General features: G+C 38.4%; 1 protein-coding gene across 1 annotated transcript in view; it reads left to right on the forward strand.

The window, feature by feature from the left end:
* Dcdc1 (doublecortin domain containing 1) overlaps positions 1-22500 on the forward strand; it is a 305860-nt gene that overhangs the window by 30700 nt on the left and 252660 nt on the right. The gene's annotated exons all lie outside the window — the stretch shown is intronic.

Raw genomic sequence — 22500 nt, forward strand, 5'->3', positions numbered from 1 at the left:
TTTCCCTTCCTTCCTTCCTTCCTTCCTTCCTTCCTTCCTTCCTTCCTTCCTTCCTTCCTTCCTTCCTTCTTTCCTCTCTCACTATGTTATCCAGGATTCCAGGATAACCATGAATTGATTAAAGGCATACATTACTATGCCTAGCTTCTAATTGTGTTTCTTGAGAAAATGAATGAATTTTGCAATGAGTCCAATGCTAGCTCCTGTGTGGCGTTCTGTCTCTATAAAACAGTTTGCTTTCCCTATCAAACAAAAGCACAAGTCTGAGTAAACTTGGCTTACCACACATACTACCTTCAACCAAGTTTAAAGGTTGGTAAAGATCACTATCAAATATGTCTCCTGGGAAGTTTTTATATTTTATTTTAATCTTTCTCTCTTAAATTAAGATTTTGTTTTGAGAAAATCACAAAGGAAAAAATATTCCGAGACTTTCTGTTGTGGTGGGAGATCCTTCCTTCTCCATGATTCAGAGGCTGATGTGTATAAGGGACTCACAGTTTGTGACTGAAGATGAGGTTGTAATATATACTCAGAGCCCTCCAAATTGGAAGTGAGGATTAACATATACTCAGAGCTCTCTAAACTGGAGGTGAGGATGTAATATATACTCGGAGCTCTCTAAACTGGCATGGAACAGAAAAACCACATATTGAAAAGTAAACTTTCCTAAATACATTTAAAAAACCCATGAAAATTTAAAGTGCTATTTAAATCAGGTGCTACTTAATTCAAGAAAGCCACATATTTCAAAACACACTTAAATGGTTCACTGTTTAATGTAATTTAAAACTTTCGTATAGTACCTCTGAAAATGTGGACAGGCTGTTTTTATATATTTTCATGTGTGCATGTGTGTCCATGTGCATGTGTGTAGCAGGAGCATATGTTCATGGAGGCCACAGGACAGTTTTGAGTATCATCCTTAGAAACAGTTGTGTACCTCCTTTGCACAGAATGTCTCATTGTCCTGAATTTCACCAGTTAGGCTAGACTGTCAAGCTAGCAAACCCAGGAATTCTACTATTTCTACCATCTCCGCGATCAGTTACAAGCTTGTGTCACCATGCCAGGAGGCATTTTTATGCAGATTCTGAGGGTAGAACTCAGATATAGAAATGGAATTTACAAACTCATGCTTGTGAGGTGAGCACACAGTTATCCTTCAGCCCCTGAGTGGATTATGAGGTGAGCACACAGTTATCCTTCAGCCCCTGAGTGGATTGTGAGGTGAGCACACAGTTATCCTTCAGCCCCTGAGTGCATTACTTTCTTTTCTTCTTTCACGCTGCTGCCCTCAGCTATCTAAAGAGGTGTTCATGCGCATGTGTTTATATTAAGAGAATAAGTTATTCCATAAAATTGGCTATGGCAATTTCATATTTTGAATTAATTCAATGACACTTATTGAAAATTAGTGTATTCCAAGAATCTAGGAATTCTGTTCTTCTAACTTAAATTATTTATTTTCTGTGTTTCTACTTCATTGATACATTGTCCAGCTTAAATGAGTGCCTGAAGGCAAATTGAAAACCATTTGATGTATGCAAATCAACATCAGAATGATATTAAATTTAATGAAATGATGATTATAACAATAATAACTGTCAAGAAGCTTGAAATTTCTTTGTGGGTATAAAAAATAAGCTTTGAGTTTTACACAATCACATGAAAGTGGAAAACTCTTGTTTGAGAAATTGTAGTATAAATAATGGTTCTAATTGTATCATTACTCCATTAGTAAGTACGAGGGGATATAATACCATATACTGCTTTTTTATTATTTACTCCCTCCAAATTTTTCCTTACTTTATTACCTTTGTATCTCTCTTTAAAATGCAAACTTACATCCTTAGTTTATTATAAAAACAGAAGACTTTTACAAGTATAAAGTCACAATGTGTTTTTTCCAAGTGAACAGAGTTTATTCTCTCCTCAGATGGCCACTTGCTTTTCTATGTGAGGACTGAGTAGTTTGAGTAATTACACCCAAGGTCTCTTTCCTTTCTTACAGAACCACCCTTTCACAAAAGCATCATTTCTTGGAATATTACTGTTAGCAGAATGCACATCAGGAGGTAGGCGGTCTAGTGATGGAATACGTTGCCCACACAGTTTAACAGTAGCTGAGACTTGCAGGAAACCTGCAGGTCTTTCAAAAATGAACATAACTTTATATGATTTAAGTAATCTTAGAACTTTTAGACTGAAGCTAACAATTATTTTTCAAAAGACAATAGGAAAGACAGATCTAGTTGATAAAAGCTATCTTCTTAGATCTGAAGTTTAGATGATAGGGAAATATATAATTTAAAATTTTATTAAGAAATACAATACAAATCAATAATTAAAGCACATCTGCATGCCTAAGCTATTCTGTTCCTTTTCCATGATGGAAATCTGTCAGTCTGGCCGTCAGGTGTTTTCATTCACTTATTTTCTCTTCTATCACTTCCTTTTTATTAATGTTATATAAACTGATATATGCCAAATGAATTTCTCACAGAAGAGCAAGTCTTTTGAGAGCTCACGAGTCTTTCAACAGAATCTCTCTAGAATGATTGATTAGATCAACTGAAATGTCGAGAAGTTTAGCTCGCAAGGCTACAATTTGACAGCAGTGCACACAGGAAACTTGTTTGAATGCAACCAAAGTTTCCCTAAGAAAATCTCCAATTTACAATAAATCTGGTAGTCACTGGCGGTATTGACTGGATTCTAGCTATTGTATAGTTATACTAGCAAGCTCTTCATGATTGAGTAGGCTGTGTGAGCAGTGATGGCCAGTAAGTTGTAAGAATAATGTTTGCTTTGTTTTTGTTAATGTGACTTGTGGGAATGTTGCATGCTCCATCAGGTTATGCCCTAGAATGAATAAATGTGATATGTCCATCAATCTGTGATGGAGCAGCAGGTTGCTATAATGTCAGGATTGGAAAGCTACAGAGTGTGCCAAATACTGCCTACAACCTGTTCATAGAAAGAAAGCTTCAAAAAGCCACAGCCATGCCAACTTGTTTGCCCACTGTGTACTTTCTGTAGCTCCTTTGTACAACTCTACAAGAGAACTGAGCTGAACAAAACCCCTGTGCCAGAAAATTTGAAACCACTTGTTACCTCAACCCTTAAAGGAAAAGTCTGTCAATTTCTATTCCAGGGACAAAATCAATGTTCTTTATGCATTGTTTGGTGCCATGAAGATTAGAGTGTAGAATTTTCCTGTCAGGATGCTGTTTTTTCCCGCCCTATTTTTATTTAAGCTTAGATATTGGGGCTTTTACCCTATTAGCTTCTTGTGTTCAAACAAATCTAGATGTTTAATAGGCTACAAAATCATTAGAGTCTAAGGAGTGTTAGCATTTGACCTCATGGTGTATGAGTGGGTGGGAGGAAGGAATGTCATAGTACACAGGATAAAATTTAAATTATTCTTTTTGTCTACAAGTGAATGGAATTCAGGGTGTATTGAGGAACATCATCTCTTTAAAATCAAAGGGTAGGCTTCCCACAACCAGTGAGAGGATGGAATATCCAAAACACCCTCATGAAATCTTGAAGCCATGCTGACTTTGCTCATCAACACCTAGTCCCCATCTCCCCTCTTTTCCTGAAAACCTTTAGCATCAACATTAAGCTCTTTAAGAAATAAGAATACCCATTAGTTCTAGCTCTTAGGTTTTCAGAACCGAGAGAAGAGATGAAGAATTTACAAATGACTCCCAGAGAAACAATTTCTTTGTCTGACTAGTCAGACCTCAGTGGAATAGGTGTGAGGTCCAGGATGACACCAGCATACACTCCTGGGAATGATGGACATGATCTTCTCAACCAAACCTCTTGTCTTGGTTACCTTTCCATCTGGGCTGCTGAGGTAGCTCCCATGTGATGCCTCTTCCCTGCCCCCCCCCTTTTGGGCAAACTCAGTGCTTCCTACTTTCTGAGATATATTTCTCAAACTTTGAATAGTGTGGTTTTTTTCCTTACAAATTGACATCAAAAGACCTCATAACATAGCTTCCAACACTTAATACCAGCTCCGTTCCCACTGAGCTAGAATCTCAGGTGTCCCACATTTTCCTTCCTCAAGCATTAGCTTCTGCTACTTCTGCTGTAAGAAAGACAAGTATACTGTTGTTGTTATTGTTGTTTTGATTTTTCAAGACAGGATTGCTCTGTGTAGCCTCGCTGTCCTGGAACTCAATACATAGACCAGGTTGGCCTTGAACTCACAGAGCTCTGCCTTCCTCTGCCTCCCAAGTGCAGGGTTTAAAAGTGTGAGCCACCACTGCTTGACAAGTAAGTTCTAACCAACATTCTGTCTCTCTAAGGCACAGGTTGTAAGCTCTTTGCTAAAGTCTTTTATTGTGTTTGTAGCCTTCCCCCTTTGACAGCGAATGATATCTGCATCTTATTTGTTTGCATGCATGTGTTATCTTCCTAACTATGCCACACACTCTTCAGGGCAGAATTCCTAAGTCTACTGACATCTTGAATAAGGTTTTATAAGCAATAATATATGTTGAATGAATAGATGGATGAATAATGCAATCGCCTTTTTGCAGTGTGGGTAATAACAGAAGTAGTGTGAGCCATTCTTTTCTGGTTTGGGTGTGTGCCATCTTTCTGTTGTGAGGTAAGGGTCTTGCACTGAATAGATGACCCTTTATTTGAACCACTATAATTCAGTCTTCCTTTATTAAACTTGTATGTGCATATCCCATAGGCATAAAAATGTTCATTTGCTTCTTTTATTCTTCAATCTTAACTTTTTCCATTGTTGTTATCCAATAAATGATAGAAAGCCCAAATAAAATTTTCATAATTGTTTAATGCTCATCATACAGCCTTAAATTATAAACACACATATTAACCCTTACAGCAATGTATGAATGGGTACCATTAGTAATTCCTCTTACAAATGAGAATACTGAACCTAAGGGAAGCTAACTAAATATCTTAAGTTATATTTCTGCATGGCTAGAGAGTGGAGGAGCCCAGTCCATCTCCAAAGACCCCTTCCTTAGTTTGCAAACACGCGTCTCCTCCATTTTCTTTCATTTGTTCTCATTTTAAGAGTTTTGTCCTGTCTTCTTTTACATGTTTGTTATGTTATGCTGTGTAAGTTTAAGCACTGAACCCTAGAACATTCTAGGGAATGATAAGACCACTGCTAAAAATACATAACAGAGCTATACAATTATGTTCTTTACATTTAAAGTACTTATGATTTAGTTGGCCACAGGTAATACACGTGTATCAAATAGTCATCGAAAAACTTCAAAGTTAAGTTCTAAATTGATCAGTGCAAACAAGTAAATCTAATGGATTGGTAGAGTTCAAAGAAGGGAATTTCAGGCCACTTTAATTATTTACAGTTGAATAGTTTGACAGTGTACAGTGAGGTGCTAATTGTGGAGTTTTGCAACCAAAGGAGTTTATGGAGATGGGAGAGTGAGAATGTGTCTCAAACAGTGTTAGAAAAAAAGGGAGATCAGTACTGATAGTTATCTTCTAAGAATTTCATCAATTAGGAAGAACTTGATTTCAAACTCAATGTTGGACAAGCTATCCTGGGGGAGATTGTTCACTCCTTATCTCACTGTGGCTTAGAATGAGGTTAGAAAGTTGGAACGAACCAATCGCTGGCATTTTAGGGGTGAGGATGTCAGTAATAGTTTCTGAGCTTCCCTGGCTCTGCACTCACCGTTCAAGGACAGTTTCTGCAGCTCAAACCACTGTATACAGGAGAAGTCACAACAGGGCTTTCCTAAGGTCCTGAGTTTTGCATTCATGTCCCATCGGCTAGTTCTGTTGGCTGAGAAATAAACTGTTTCAGCTCGACACATTGTCTAGTGTTCTAGTGGTGATAAAGTCACATGGCTAATGATAGTCCATACATTCTTTCTTTGAAAAAAATCATATTAAACATTTACTATGTCTCAGGTACCTTTCATATGAACAAGACAACTATCATCCTCATTGTCGCAAAGCCTTTGATATGCACAGACAGAAAGACACGAGACACACACATACATAATGGAAGTCATATTAGCTAACACAGGCGAAAAGTTTTCAAGTAATTTTATTCATTTTTCATAACTTTTTTCATTTTGTATTGACTTTATATTATTTTTTTGGTGTATTACCTTAAATTTCTTTGGAAAAGAAATTTAGTTGTGTGATTATATAAACACATCCAATTTACAAATAAAACCAAGAGTTCATCTGTGACTTAAACTACTTCTAATATAATTTCTGGCCATTTAATAAAGTATTTTAACTTTAAGGTCTTAGAGTATTAGTCAAAATCAGAGTCTAGAAAAAATTCCCTTCTTTGTCCCTTTTTTTTTTTTTACTAATTCAACATAATTTTTAGAATGTCTTACATTAGTTTTTTCACGAGCCCCATAGTAATGATGAAATACTAGTGATATTTAGGAGATTTTAAATGTAACTCTATATCTTGTACATTTGAATTGTTTTGGAGGTTTTTTCCTCTACTCTGAATGCTACTGAAAATTAAGCCTCCAAAAGCAGTGTGATCACTAAGGACCATCCCCAAATAAAACTAGAAACAACTGCAAAGGTCATAAAAACACGAAAGGGAAGATAGCGTAGTGACTCTTCCCAAAGATCCTATCTCCCCAACTGTAGAGGTCAACGATATAGAAACAAGGACAATGCCAAACAAAGATCTCCCATGCTCCTGGTATAGATGACCAGTGACCTCAAAGTGGACACAAACAAGCAGATGAGCAATGTCAGGAAACTAATCAGGACCAGGATAGGAAAGCCAACAACATGAAGGACAGAGTCAACAAAATAGGAGAGAGAATCAGCAATGTGGACAAAAACTCCACAAGGAAAGGAAATTCTACAAGGAAATTGAAGTAGGAGGAAAAATCATAGGAACCTTGGAAATGAAACTTGGTAAGAAGCATAAATAGAGTAGGCGAAGTACTGAACGAATGCTGGGGCGAAGTAGGAGGAGCAGTGCACTCATGTATCGGTAAAGAAAAAGTGATGGGCCATCATGCACACAACACCCAAGAGAAAGAACAAGAGCCCAAACGGTTGATGAAGGAGCTAAGATTAAAGAAAGAAACACAGAGGATCTAGTTAATAAAATCAGCAGAAAAATCTCTCAAATCTGTATAAATATTTAGATATTAAAACACACTAGGCATTTAAGACCCCAGATACACATGAACAGAGAAACTTCTTGTGATGTATTACAAGATATCAAAAATTCAAAGCAAAGAAACAACATTAAAATATGTAAGGGAAAATATTGACTTACCTATTAAGGCAAAACCAGATTTTGTTACAGATCCTATTGACAATCCTAAAAGCCTGGAAATCATGGAATGAGGTATTATAAGAAATGACAATAAATAATTACCAGCCAAGATTGCTACATACAGCAAAGTTATATGTCAAAGTTAGTGCAAAAACGATTATGTTGTAAGGTTGTGAAGTTCTGAAGCTCTCCTCTTTCCCCTTTCTGTGATATCCTGGTACCCCTCATGTACCCGGTGACAGGGAAGCAGCTTCTAACTAGTAACTTCAGCAAAGTTTGATTTTTCCACTTTTTAAAACTGAGTAAAAACACAAAGACCCATGGTTTCCTGTTATTTGGCAGCATTAATTCAAGAACCCATCTGTAAAATATCAGATAATGTGACTGTATGGAACAGCTGCTCCTTCCTGTGAGAAAAGCAGAAGCTGGTAGGTTTACGCTCTCAGTGACAGAGCTGATTGCCAAGTGGTTTGGTTTCCAAGAGGGGGATTCTGTTACTTCTGTTTCCCTTGCTCTTTCTAGCCACAGTTTTCTTTTCATACGCTCTCTGTTCATGGCCTTCAATGTGCTTTTCAGATACTGGGACCATTTGCTGTCCAGTCCTCTGTTCCAGTTTTCTCACCTGAAGCTATTTATTATGTTGACTTAGGATGGTCAAGAGTTCAGCAACCCACCAAAGCTGAGGGAAAAGCTAACTTCTTTGTCTTGGAACAGGACGGTGATATGCTCTCACTGAGAAAAGACAGGAGATGGGATTCCCTGAAGAAAGTAGACTAGTCTTATTTCACAAACTGAGTGTATTCATTCAAACAAAACAAACAAACAACCCTCTCAGATGATGTGGGATTCCCCTCTGCTGTGAATATGTTTTACTACCATTTGTTAATAAAGAAACTGTTTTGAGTCAATGGTTTAGCAGAGTAAAGCCAGGTGGGAAATCCGAACAGAGATATAAAGAAAACAGAGTCAAGGAGATGCCATGTAGCAGCCGAAGGAGAAAGACCCGCGACCTTTCCTGTAAGTCACAGCCTCATGGCAATACACTGATTAATGGAAATGGGTTAATCAAGATATAAGAGCTAGCTAGAAATACCTCACTGCTCCGTGTGCGTCCCTCCCAAAGCTGTATGCGCAGTTGAAGAGGACGGCCTTCCCCCAATAGAGGAGGACAGGTCTGCACTCCCCTGCTAGAACCTCCAAACAAGCTCTCAAGAAAATGTCAGGATCTTATTCATTGAACAAAAGAAAGAATAAAAGGCTACTCAATGCAAGGCATAGTGTGGATGAGGAAAGAGTGGGTGCAAATGGTTGTTAGTCATTGTTAAAGAGGAATTCATGAGTGTGTGAAGAAGAAACGAGGTAGCTCCTGAGCTGGGAAGAATACCTTACATCAGTATTAAGTGATGCAAATGTTTGCTTTCATAAATACATTTGCATACATGCTATGACTCTTTCCATGAATACTTGGACGCTATTTAGTGTAAGTGTTTTAGGAAGGGTGAGGAGGTGTGGCCTTGTTGGAAGAGGTGTGCCAGGGGAAGTGGGCTCTAAGGTTTCAGAAGCCCATGCCAGGTCCAGTCTGAGTGTGTCATGGTGGGGTAGGGTGGGGCTTTAAGGTTTCAGCAGCCTGTGACAGGTCCAGTTTCTCTCTTTCTCCTGCTTGTGGATTAGTCCTAAGGTCTCAACAACTGCTTCAGCACTATACCTGCCTGCCCGCTGTTGAGGTGGTCATGGACTCTAACCCTCTGAAAATGTGAACCTCCATTAAACACTTTTTCCTAGCACTTTCCTTGGTTATGGCACCTCTTTACTGCAATAGGTAAGTAACCAAGAGACATGTATACATGAACATCTTGAAATTTTTATGTGACAAAGTTTAATGTTCAGGGAAAACAAGTATTCTAACTATACTTCATGAGTTCCTAATTTTATACAACCTCAGAGAAAGCATTTTACTTTGTTGGTTTATGTTTTAATTTGTATGGAAAACTTGCTTATTGTTGAAACTTTAATCAACCAAAAAAAGTTGGTGTCCTTCTGTATTAGGGTTCTACAGAGTAATAGAACTTATAGAATGGATGTCTCTTTCTATTTCTCTTTAATTTCTCTGTGTCTCACATACATGCACACATGCATACACACACTCACATACACAGTGCACACACATGCACAAACATGCACACATGCATATATGCACTGCACACACACACACACACACACACACACACACACACACACACACACACACACACAAAAAAGCACACTTCCTCATCCTTTCTAAAACAGTTTTTACTAAGTAGGGACCAAGTATTCATTGGAAACATCATGGCATGTATGCAAATGTCTAACTTAATACCCACATAAGACATTCTTTTCACCTCAAGAGCAGAAGGTATGGTATAGATTAAAGGCATGAGTCTTCTCACCTCAACATCCAGATTAGAAGTGGACCTTCCTACTTCAAGTTAAGAATAAATTTCTCACTGGTATGCCCTCCATTTGGATTTTACCTAATTCCAGATGTAGCTATCTCTTATATCTTAATTAACCTATTTCTATTATTTTATATTTTACCACAAGGTTTGTAGTTTAACGGCAAGGTTAGTGTATCTGTCTCTTGTGGTGGCTACATGGCATCCCTCTGACTCTGCCTACTTTCTCCCAGCATTCAGTTTAGTTTCCCCATTTAGCTCTATTCTACCCTATCACAGACCAAAATAGCTTCTTTATTCATTAACCAATAAAAACAACACATATACAGATGGAAATCCCACTTCACCTCCCCTTTTCTGCCTAAATAAAAACAAGGTTTTAACTTTAACATTGTAAAATTACATATAATAAAACAGGTACCCAGCAAGAATTACAGTTGCAATATTTATATCTCCTTTATCTCTTATCATAGCTAAGGAAAACAATAATTATAACTATCATTCTTAATTCCATCAAAGATTCTAGAAGAATATAGTATTACCTAAGTTAACAGGAAGTGCATTGTAAGCAACTTCCAAAAGTCTAGAAATGACAGAGACATCTCACTGCCTAGATGATCATCCAATTCTTCCATAACATTTTTATAGGCATCCATCTTCAGCCTATAGGCCCATAGTATCTAGCAGACTTTTTCATGAAACAGGAAATTTCAAAGACAGTTTCACCTACATTGGCAGTTTGTTAGTCACTTTCTTCTGTGTCCTGAAGAATGTCTGGCAGACTTTTTATGAAGCAGAAACCCTGAAGGATTGACTCATCATATTTAGGCATCTTTGGTAGTCATTTTGTGTGGGTCCTGCATGTCCAGTTCATGCAGCATAACCTCAAGAAGTCCAGGCAAGAACAGTTTCTTGCCCAACTGGCTAGCAAACTCCATAAGGAGCCTCTTTGATGCTTATTATCCTCTTGTAATAGTTTGGTGCTGCCAGGAGCTGATGTGTCTTATTTTTTGTAAAGTCCTAAGTTCTTAAAACATTTAAATGCCATATTCTGTAGTTATTGAAGTGTTGAAGACTATCTATCTAACTGAAATATATCTTTGTACATCTAGAAAACCTAACCAACATAACTACAAACTTGACTATTATAGATGACTATCTGTATTTCTTAACTATACATTTTTAAAAGAGCTGCACAAACACAGTATCTTAATCAAGAGCAGAAATATACATATAACAAAATTAACCTTAAATTTGTATCAATAGACCAAGATCCATACCAATACAAAGTACTCATCTCTAAAGCATATCCCCCTTTAAATGTAAACAAACATTTATAAACAATATTTGGGAATTTGGGTGTAGTTCTTTCCAAACTGCTTCCTGCTTTGTGTTGGGCAAAGTAATTTTAGGAGACCTTTCAGGAGGTCTTGAGCAATCAAACCACATTAGTCTGGAAGAAACCCACAGGTTTTCATCTTCTGTGGAAAAAAAGTAGAACCTCCTTTCCAAAGCAACGTATCCTTAGACCCAAATTTTGAAGTCAAGATACCTTTAAAGTATATATGTTGGTTTAGCTTGGCAGCCTGTACCGTGAAATGTCTCTCTGTACTTAGCTTATTCAGAGTCAAAAATTTGAAGAAAACACAATAATATACATAATCTAGACTGTGCATACTCATCATTATGTGGCTTATTTTTCTTTATTTCTTTAATCTATGACTGTCTATACTGTGCCTCTTTAAAGACTTTATTTTTTTGTCTATATTATTTTCTTCCCTCTCCCAAGCCTACATACATTTATCCAACACTGTGACCCATTTAAAGGTCTTTTCCATCTAAATTTGTCTTTATTGCATGCATATCTATAATTATTTTTTTGGCTAGAAGTGTTTTTTTCAAATGCTAAGTAGGCATGGCAAGGACCAACTCCGATGTCCTGCCTGCTTGCTTCACCTAGTCCAACATGGCAGAGTCATGTTCACAGCCAGCTCTGGGACCACCAGCTCTGAGACCACTGGGAAGGAGTGAGCTGTGCTTATTATCTCAACTCTGGGAAAGAGTTGGCTCATGCTGCCACCAAAATAACATGCTTGCAGTACATTGCCCATAAATCTCATTATAGTGTTTGATTTCCTGAAAGAGCCAGAGCTGTTTGTGCAACTAGCACAAACCAGGGAGCCACCATTTCTTAAAGAAACTATGCAGGTTTTTTTCTTCTTCTAATGCTGAATCATAAAGACCTCTCTTAAAAGAGCTGTATCTCTGCTTGTCACCAGCAAACAGAGTCTGTCTGAAAAAAATGCAGCTACCAAAAAACTTTGCTTGGCTCCTGTTTTTGTGGTTCTAGAAGCCTCCTTTTTTTTTAAAAAAAATGCTTTTTTAGGTCTTTTGTATATCTATGTCCCAGATAGTGGGTGCCATTTTGTTGGCAGAGGTTGCTCGTGATCCCCTATCTCTGCCTTCTTCAGCAAATCCTACTGGCATGAACCACCACAACAGTCTAGATTAATTTCTTTAATTTTAAAGTGTGTGTGTGTGTGTGTGTGTGTGTGTGTGTGTGTGTGTGTTCATATACCTCTCAATGCTGGTGCTCAGTTAGACCAAAAGAGAACACTGAATCTCCTGGAGCTGGAGATAAAGGCAGTTGTGAGCTGCCTGGTGTGAGAGCTGGGAACAGAACTCAAGTCCTCTGTGGGAGCAGTGTACTCTTAGCAACTTAATTCTCTAGCCTGGAGAGGCTTTCTTTCTTTCTTCTTCTTCTTTTTTTAATCTTATAGAAAACCTGTCTTTGGGGCTATTCTCAGAGGATGTAATTGAATCAAAGAGCCATTCTTTTTTGTGAATAGTAGTTATTTTCTTACCCTTTTAGATGAAAAACAAAATAGCACTGTACTGATAACAAACACTATCTAATATTTCAAAAATAAGCATCTCTTTCCCACAACTTCCAGAAGCCACCATGGGTATTAGTCCGTGTGTGCTTTTCCTATAATGTCCACTATAGGACAGGTTCTACGTCTGTTGCCCTCTTCTCTTCCTCCTCTGCCCCCTACTCCCCAACTGCCCTACTCCTCCATATCTTCTCCCCTCCTCATTTGTTCAGCAGGTCATATACTATATGGTCCTCTTGCTTGGCTAACATATTTTGAAGAAATATCATATGCTGTACATATTTGCCTTGTAGCATATAAACATACCATGATTTTATTTAACTGTTTCAGTGTCAATAATCATTTGCTATTTTTCAGTCTTAGGGTTTTTCAAACAATGCTGTGATGATTATTACTGTATTGTGGAACTTTGTATGAGTCTGTATGTGTTCCTACAAATGAATTGTTAACTGAAAAAGAAACAAACTGTTACAGATATTATCACCTTGCCTTCACAAGACAAGGCACAAGAGAGGGTGTTTATCCAGCCAGTGATGATAGATAGAGGGTAGATGCTCTTAAATCTCGTCAGCTTTCTAGAGAAAAACTCAATAAATTCGCAACCCCATTAGTTTACAGTCTGAACTTCTCGTCGTTGTAAATTATGTCAAATATGTTTTGATATATTCAAGACATTTTATTTTCATTTATTGCGTGTTTTGTGTCGCTAATTCTCCATTATGGTGGTAGTGTTTTATTTCTTTCAAAACTATATATATTGAGAGAAATTACTCTGTGTTTTCATATATACTGTGCATAAATTTTAATTACTTTTAACTATGCTATTGGTTTTAGTACTAGAATAACACTTAAAATAGGGATTTGGAAATGGGACCATGAGCAAAGAGCTTGCCTCAGGTCTTAAGGCTTTCAAATTTCCAGAACTCACCAAAAGGAGTTGGGTAACCTGTCTTTAAAATCCTAGCGTTCTTTGGTTTGATGACATGTAGACACATGAGAATCCCTAAAAGCCTGATAGCCACCGAGACAAGGAAACGTCCTCAAATATGGTGGATGGAGGGAAGTGACACCTCTGATCTTGACAAGTGGGCTGTGGTGCGTACACCTAAACTCATACACACATGCACAAAAATAGTAAAATAATTTTGGATTTAGTTTATCAGTTCAATGACACACAAGAGTTAGGCACTTCTATAGCTAATGTATTTGTCATGGTCATCTAGTGATAGAATAGTGTTAAGTCAACCCAATATTTATGTTTTGCAACAAATGCTATTGCCTGATGACTATTTGGCTGGCACTTAATATAGCTGTTTAAAAACTGTTGTTATTTGTTTTGATGCAAAAATTAAAATATAGAAAATAAATAGAATGCTAATTTGTTATGTTTTCATAAGGCTTTATAGTAGAAGGGGTTCATCTTAATGTATACAAATTTGAACCCATTGGGAAATTGTGTAGTGCCAGGAGGTGTGATAGAGATGGTGAAGAGAGAGCCAAATGTATGAAGCAGCCTCGCTGGGGGAGATAGGGAGAAAGGGTGTAACCTATGTAACTGTAAACGAGTGACATCTCTAAGACTAATTTCCAAGGAAACTGCACATAAGATTGTGTTCTTTTGAAAAAGAATACTCATTCCTATCAAGACCTCAGTAAAACTCTGTGAATGGCAGGTAGTGGAAGATAGGATTCTTACTGTTGAAGTGGGAACGTGCCAACAAGCAAGAGGGGAAGTCTGGAAGGACCCATGAATTACAGTTGGACACATTAGTTTGAACTTAGGATAAACTTAGTACAAACACAGTCAGTTAAGTATTGAAATGTGTGTATGTGCCTGTGTTTGTGAATGCCTGCATTTGCTTTTTTGTCTGATGTGATGATTTAGGAGCAATAACATACCTCATGGCAAAAATCTTGGTTTATAATTACATTCTCTAATCAAACAGACTAAGGCTCTGTGGGAATATGTGGAATTTTAGAACTAGGGCAGTAAATCTTCAGGGAAGCGTCTAATACTTAGAGACATGCTAAGCTACATGCAGATCAAAGAACACACTTGGAAAGGCGGCTGGTGGCCCAAACTGGAATAAACTGAGTCAGCAGAAATTAACAGTTTGGAATTTCACAATGTAACAAATATTTAAAAGTCTATAGTGATATAAAAATTATTATATAAGCAACTAAGGAGGAATGAACAAGTTGAGACAGTCTACATAGTTAGGTCTTCCTCAAGGAAGTGAGCCACACTGCTGAGTGTTTCTTAGGTGAATATGGGGCTGGATGCTCTTCCAGAGGTCTTGGGTTTGATTCCCAGCTCCCACATGACAGCTCACAACTGTCTATTACTCTAGTTACAGGGGATCCAACACTCTCTTCTGAGCTCAGGCACCAGGCACACAGATGGTGCGCGCGCGCGAGCACACACACACACACACACACACACACACACACACACACACGTAGGCAAAATACCCATATACATAAAAAATAAATAAAATAAAAAAGGGTGCATACAGTATAGGGTAGAAAAAACGTATCCTGAAGTGAGAAAGCCTGAAAGACACCACCTTTGCTAGTAAATAAGCCACGTTGATGGAGAGCTCACTTTAGATGCTGTGACAGCAATAGCTCTTCAGCCTCTGGTCTTTCTCCTCAGACCCATGGTCCAACTAAATCAGGAGGCAAAGTAGCCAAATCATCCAAACTGTGGTTTAGCTTATAAAATATCTGACCAGTAACCTTAAAACTGTCAAAATAATCCAAACGAAATAGCTCTGAGAAACTGTAACAGCCATGTCCCAAAGAGACCTCAAATTTAATATAGCTGATATCGTTAGGGACAGATAGACATTGTGAGAGATCAAAGAAGTCAGAATACAGTCAGGAGTAAAATGTCAATTTTGGTTTATGAATTATAACAATTGCACCTTAATGATACCTTACATAATATTGGATGTGGCCAAAATGCCTCTCATGAGAATTCCCACGCATGTCTGAGTGTGTGCACTAACCTTTTCCTAATAATTCCTGTGCCTCTTAATGTTCTTGTTTAAATCTATATTAAAACTATTTTTTAGAAATTCCAACTTTTCTTATTAAAAAAATAGTAAGTGAAAAGTATCATTGAGCAAAGGGGAATTAATACTCTTTATCTTTTTTTTTTTTGATTTTCGAGACAGGGTTTCTCTGTAGCTTTTTGGTTCCTGTCCTGGAACTAGCTCTTGTAGACCAGGCTGGCCTCGAACTCACAGAGATCCGCCTGCCTCTGCCTCCCGAGTGCTGGGATTAAAGGCATGCACCACACTGCCTGGCATCTTTAAAATACTTTTGTAAACCAAAATCTTTTCAAGATTTTAAGTGTTTTACAAAGGTTTTTAAAAAGTAACTTATGGTGGTATATGCTCATTAATTTGTGTATGGAGAGACAGAGGCAGGAGGATTGCTGTGTGTTTGAGGTCAGTCTAGTTTACATAGTAAGGTTCAGGTAGGACAGGGTTACAGTATATAGCAATGTGTGCCCAACTGTCTTTCCATCACAATGTAGTTGACACATGTCTACATGGATAAGACATCTTCACAATGAAACTTTTAGAAATGAGAGTCAAACCAACTTATGCCTCCATGGCAAATAAGCGACAAGCCTTATGCCTCCTCTGGTTCTATGTCTAGAGGCATTCCAAGTTTTGGGTGAAAACCTCAAGTAAATACATTTATTGGACATGATGACAAACTCTGCCCTACCCTCAGATTCCTCTTCCTCAGCTTCTCTGACCAAGTGTTCCGTTCCTACAGGACTACATCAGTTGTTGTTGTATTTATGGTACACATGGATAGAAGGAGTGCCAGCTAAAAGGACTGTTATTTAAATACACATTTGCTGGCAGGAAGAGAGGGTTCTCTAAAATGCAAATGGAGCACTGTTGCTCACAGATAGCAAAGCTAAACAGCCATGGAAGCTTAAGGCAATGTTCCTAAACCCATGCATATTTAGTTATTTGAAGCATCAACTTATGTTTTAGGTGTCTAAGATTTCTTACAAATCATAATACCATCTCTTAAAACAAGATAGATTAAGACCTAAAGTCACAGAAATGTAACAGACTGAAGCATATGCTCTTTTTTGTGTATTTGGTGTCTGTGTGAGCTTTGTACCCTTAGTGTTAATTCCAGGGCCTTTTTAGCATACTTTAATATTCTAAGGGATTTGTGAGCAGATATAACTTATTTCAATAAGTATCTAGCTCTACAGAAGTCAATTAAACATTTGTGAACATTATCTAAACTATACATTATACTAGAGAAGTGTACAACAGTTTAAAATTAGCATTTGTGGGGAAATCAAGAGTTAGGAAAAAATACGTGAGTAGTCATAGCATAATCAGAAGTCTTACCATTTTTATTATAAGACACCAGTGGCCATTCATGACACCTAGTTCCCATTTGCCTGCTTATAAGCTGCCATATAGTACAGTTGCTTTGTGTTTGTGCTAATAAAGCAAAAAATACCAACTTGATTTGTTTTATATCTGAGATCCCCAAGTAAAATGTGGTTGGGAGCAAATATTGGCTTAAATGTGGCTCCTACGTGAACCCAGCACTGGGACCTGACGACCCAGATGTGCCAGATGGCGGGAAGTGCTGCCTCAGACTAGAAACAACCTGGACTGAGTGGCTGATGTCTGAGTGGTAGCTTGTTTGATGCAGAACTGTCCATGGTTTGGATTTTTAATTCTGCAAATAACCGCACCAGTTTTAAATGCTGTGGTGTTTCTAGGATTGCTCTTAGACATTTAAAACAGATGAAATCAGCTTTCCTCATAATGGGATTCTAGCTGTAACGTTACAGTGTCAGCATTGCTTAGCTGTTGTTTCCATAGAATAATGTTCCTGAGAAGAAACAGCAGCAACAGTATTAGGAAAAAATCCTTGGGACATTGCTTCACGGCTTTGATTTATGGAATTCCCATAGGTGTCCTTAGATAAACCCGATCCACAAATTGATGACTGACTACATTGATGGTATGGGTTTTTTGTGCAGTTAATGATTTAGATGGGAAATTAATAAGCATGGCATTGTCTGAATCAAACCTAGAGTGATTGGGATAAGATGCAAAATTAAGTAACAAATAAAATAATTGTGGATGAAATCTTTTCCCAACGAAATGTTAATTATTCAAGCTATAGGTGTCTGGAAACAGGAATTAAATCGAGCTGTCTCCTCAGCTTTAGTTATGACAGCTGCTCCAAATAGTTATTATTCATACCCCACTGAAAATGTCTATATGCTACAAATAAGAGTTGAGCCAACTCGGAGCAAGTCATCACAACCAACCCTTTAGGCATAATTACCAAAATACTCTGTTCTCAAGGCTGGAGTTCAAAGAAATACGAGTTTTTAAAAGCCCTAAGTTTCATGCAAATTTAAAATTATTATCCTTTTGTCAGAAATAACAAGCAATCCAAAAAATATTTCTACAAAATTATAGTTTCTTCACTTAATAAATGTCAATGAATCACAATTCAACCTTTACCTGTCATATTTCTAAAGCATGAGACTCATTAATATTGCTTATTAGAAAATATACGTTTCTCTTTGCCAAAATGGCTTTATGAGTTGTGGAATACCTAACTATCTCATTTAGATTATGGTCTCTGCGACACTGAAAGTTATTCCCTGGCTATAATAGAGTTCGGATGACCCTGCATTAAGGTAGAGTCGAAGATGACCAGCAGGAGGAAGGGCCACATGGAAATGGCATTCTAATGCTGCATATAAGCAGCGATTTAGAGAGCACAACAGCGCCGCTACTTGTATTGAAGGTGTTTGCCAACACAGAATTTGTTCCCTCACACGGAGCATTAGGGCAAAGTCCTTTGAAGTCAGAGGCCACTGCTCGCTCCTGACTTCTGCAAAGAAAGCCAGCTTTTTAGCCAAAGAAGCAATCCGGTGTGGTGTATCGATCTGGCAACATCACAGCTGCCTCTAATAAGCGGGATGGAAGGGCCGTTTCTATGGGGCTGGAATTACTTTTCGATTGCTGGGGCCACAGTGTTGGTACTCTTATTCTGCCGTGCCACCTCTTCTGATCAATACTACATCACCCAGCAGATAGCAATTAGGTTTCAGAGAGCCGTTCAACAAAGATCCGTGTTGACTGCGATAGACGGAGCCAAGGAAAAGGTCACACGGAGTCAGCAGCCAACTAAAAGGTGATGGGTAAAGAAAAGACCCCTTGCCTGAGAAGTACTTAGCTCTTTTTTAATTACTGTAATTTTCAACAAAAGTCAGAGAGTGAGATGATGAAGAGAGGCACTTCCCTCCCCGCTGTTCCTGATGAGGCTTGATAGGCCTCGAAATTACGCATTGACTCCCCGTTTGATTTCTCCCAGTGTTTAGTGCTAATAACCTGTAGGGCCTCTTTTTTTTCTTTGTACCTCTCAGCCCTAGTGTCACTGCAGTAATTACACTGTGTGAAATCTGTACTGCAATCACAGCTGCCAACTTACAGCTTCACAGGCTGGGTCAGGCTGAGTATGGCAAGGAAAAAAAAAAAGGAAAAGGGGAAAAAAAGCTAATCGCTAAGAAAGAGGGGAAGCGCCGGAAAAAAAAAAAACAACATTCCTGCAATGTTGTAATGAATTTTAATAGAATCTCCTCATTTCCACACTGTGTACAAACACAATGAGCTCCCAGACGTGGGCGAATGGTACCTGGGCTCCTTGCTCGTATCAAACTTCCATAGGAATAAAAGTGCTGCACTGACAGATATAAATGCAGACTTTAGCATCGCTGATGCTTTGTCAATGTAGGTTGTGCGGAAAGGGCCCAGGACTGGTGACCTTTGGAACAGCGGGGAGTGCCGTGATGAGGATTAAAACGTGTTTTACAATCCGATTTGATGTCTTTTCCTACCAGTTCCCCGTGCTTTAATCCACCTGAGATGGGGATTAACCCCGAACATGCAGGTAGAATCTGCTGCTCGAATCAGAACTGAGCCCACCCTGGATCTTTCTCCTTTGGAGAGTTTGGAATTCTGGTTGGAAGCAACAGCAATAACAATCACGTGGCTTCTAGGAATCTCAGAGTGCTCTTAGAGAACTGTAATTCTTTAAACTAATGAGGTGACATTTTCAATTAAAGTACCAAGATAAAGACTCAAGTCACATCATAGCTTCATTATCTATAGGTGTGGATTCTCAGGACAATGGCGTAGCTAAGCCCAATATGGAGAATATGCAATTTCCTGTGTTGGTTGGATTATTTCATCCTCACTGGCAGAGGCTTAAGTCCATAGGCTTTGTAAAATGTGACCAGCCTTGGGGACTTTATTCATGGAAGAATTCATGTTTACTCCTCATAATGAAGGTGAATCTTCAATGATTAAGTGCTTGGAATCATATATTTAACTTTTACATTAAGCAAATAACAAATTTTATGGAGATTAAGGTCACAATAGTAAAGTGAATCACTGATATATTGTCTATGTTAATATAATAACTTAATGAATTACTGAAAATAAAATTTCATTGTTGTAACTGTGAGTTCAGTAATTGCTTGTAGTTGTTACCAATAGGCATAGTGGTAACATATACATAGCTTAGGTCTATCAGTCCGTGCTTGATGTTTGATATGAGACTGTACATACATGCTTTTCCCACAGGTTCCTGCCACCTACTCAGCTAGCCCATTGATTCTGTTGCTAGGGACTATCATTGAAGCCCCTCCAGCGGTTCATTTTATCAAGCTGTCTGATGTCCCTCTTAGTGAAGAACAGGAAACTCCTCCCTGCCCTTCCAGCTTTCCTGAAGCATGAGATCTGATTGCACCTGCAGTCTTGGCTCATAGTTATGGCCTGTATCGTGAATAACATCTCCTTTCTCAGTCACGAGACTCTATGACCTCTCACAGACAGACACAAATCCCAGACAGATTTTGCACTGGAAAGTGTACATGGGGTCTGTTTGACAGCATAGGGTGGGAGCATTGAGCTGGGAACATCTTGCCATGGTTGCTCTGTACCTCAAATCTATCAGGATCAGGAGCACATTATTCAAATAGTTTCAGTGAGCACCTGCCCTGTGCACCTGTGCAATGCACTTCAAGTCCCCTGAGTGGGCACCGCTGAAGCTTTTTCATCCCAGATGAATTAGGGAAACGGAGTCTGTTTTCAAGGAAGCTTGGTGGGAGGAAAGAGCAAGTTTGGGAAATCATTGATTCCGAAAGTTCCAATTATTTTTCACTCTGTAATATTTTGGATGGAACCAGGTCAAAACTCCTTGATTAACTCCTTGATAATAAAATCGTTTGCATGGTGCTTCGTCGTTTATAATGAGATTCTTTTTTGGGTCTAGTTACCTCATTTGATTTTCCTGCTAGTGCCCAGGGACAGACTTGTCTTTATTCGGATAAATCTGCATTAACTGTGAAAATAATATCGGGACAGACTGGGAGATATTTAGCAAAGCAAGTGGTGTTGGATTTGTAACACTGGACTAGAATTTGGACGAGATTAGGGTTTAGCAGAGCCCGGCATGGTGCAGCACCCTGGGGGCAGAGACAAGACTGGTGGATTTTGGACCACTGTGTGCCTCCCAGTGAGACCAGACCAGGCCTGGCTGCACACTGAGACCCCTTTCATCCACTAACTACTGCCACCCCCAGAAAGAGATGCATATTGGACACACACTACATAAACCATTCTGATTTTTAATGTCTCTGCTCCTAAGGAGTTTTAGCTAAAGTGTGAACAAATTAGCATTATTAATTTTATTTCACGTGGTATGCATCTTTCAATAGTAACAAGTGGCATTTCAGACATTGCAACAATGTTTATAATGAAAGTTTTCGGTTTTTCTGTTGAACTGTCTGAATCTGGAGTCTATGGTCTTTCTAGAGGGATCCTAACAAGTTGAAATGGAAGTCTTCAGTCTACTGAGTCCAAACCTGAATAGACAAGGGCTAGAAAGATAATTACTTTGGGTTGGACTCTAATTTGGTGGAAAGACAAAATATCGTCAAGACAGGGGAAGCCAGTTCAACAGCTTTGTTACCCAGGAGGAGCTCTGGTCTACAGTGGACTACAACATGCAAGTAGATTTTCAAGTGTTCTCATCAGGAAAAACTCAAGTATATGAAGCCATAGAGTGATTTAACCATCCCATAATGTATGCGTATTGCAAAGCATCATATTGTACATCACAAATAACATATAAATATTGTATGTTTATATTGAATAATTCACAAAATATGTTTGACTACTCTTATAATAAAATACTACAAGGTCAAATTTTCTATTTTAAACAGAAATTTTTATTTTTTTTCCTGTTTTGGCTCTAGTGATTGAATCCAGGGTTCATGTGTACCACATGCATACTGTATCTCTGAGCTACATATCCAGCCCACAGTTTGTCTCTGACTACAGTTGTGTGGCATTAAGTTTATTTGTTGCTTTGAAACCATCATCACTAAGCATCTAAGGTATTTTCACTGTGAAAATCTACATATTTCCTGCACATTTCTTTATGGAAACAGCCAGTGGACTGCTCCAACATGGAGCAGGCAAGGCATTTTTGCTGCCGAGGAGTCCACTAGACAAGACTTCTCAGTCTCAGCTGCTTTAGTCTTATTTTGATCACCTATAAATGGCAATGATTCCTTTTGGAGTTATCATGAAGATGTGTAGATGTGAACGAGACGGCTAAGGACCTCCTTGTCAGCCCATATTTGGTAGCATCCAATTTTGAGAATCCTTTCCGACTATGGCCTCATTCTTCATCCTTCTGCGACTTGTTGAGTGGCTATCTTCTCCCTAGGAATGGAAACTCTATGAGGCTTTGTTGGTCACTATTTCCTTGGGGTTATCCAATTAGCGTT

The sequence above is a fragment of the Microtus ochrogaster genome (genome assembly GCF_000317375.1).
Source record: "Microtus ochrogaster isolate Prairie Vole_2 chromosome 14 unlocalized genomic scaffold, MicOch1.0 chr14_random_1, whole genome shotgun sequence".
NCBI classification, from domain to species: domain Eukaryota; kingdom Metazoa; phylum Chordata; class Mammalia; order Rodentia; family Cricetidae; genus Microtus; species Microtus ochrogaster.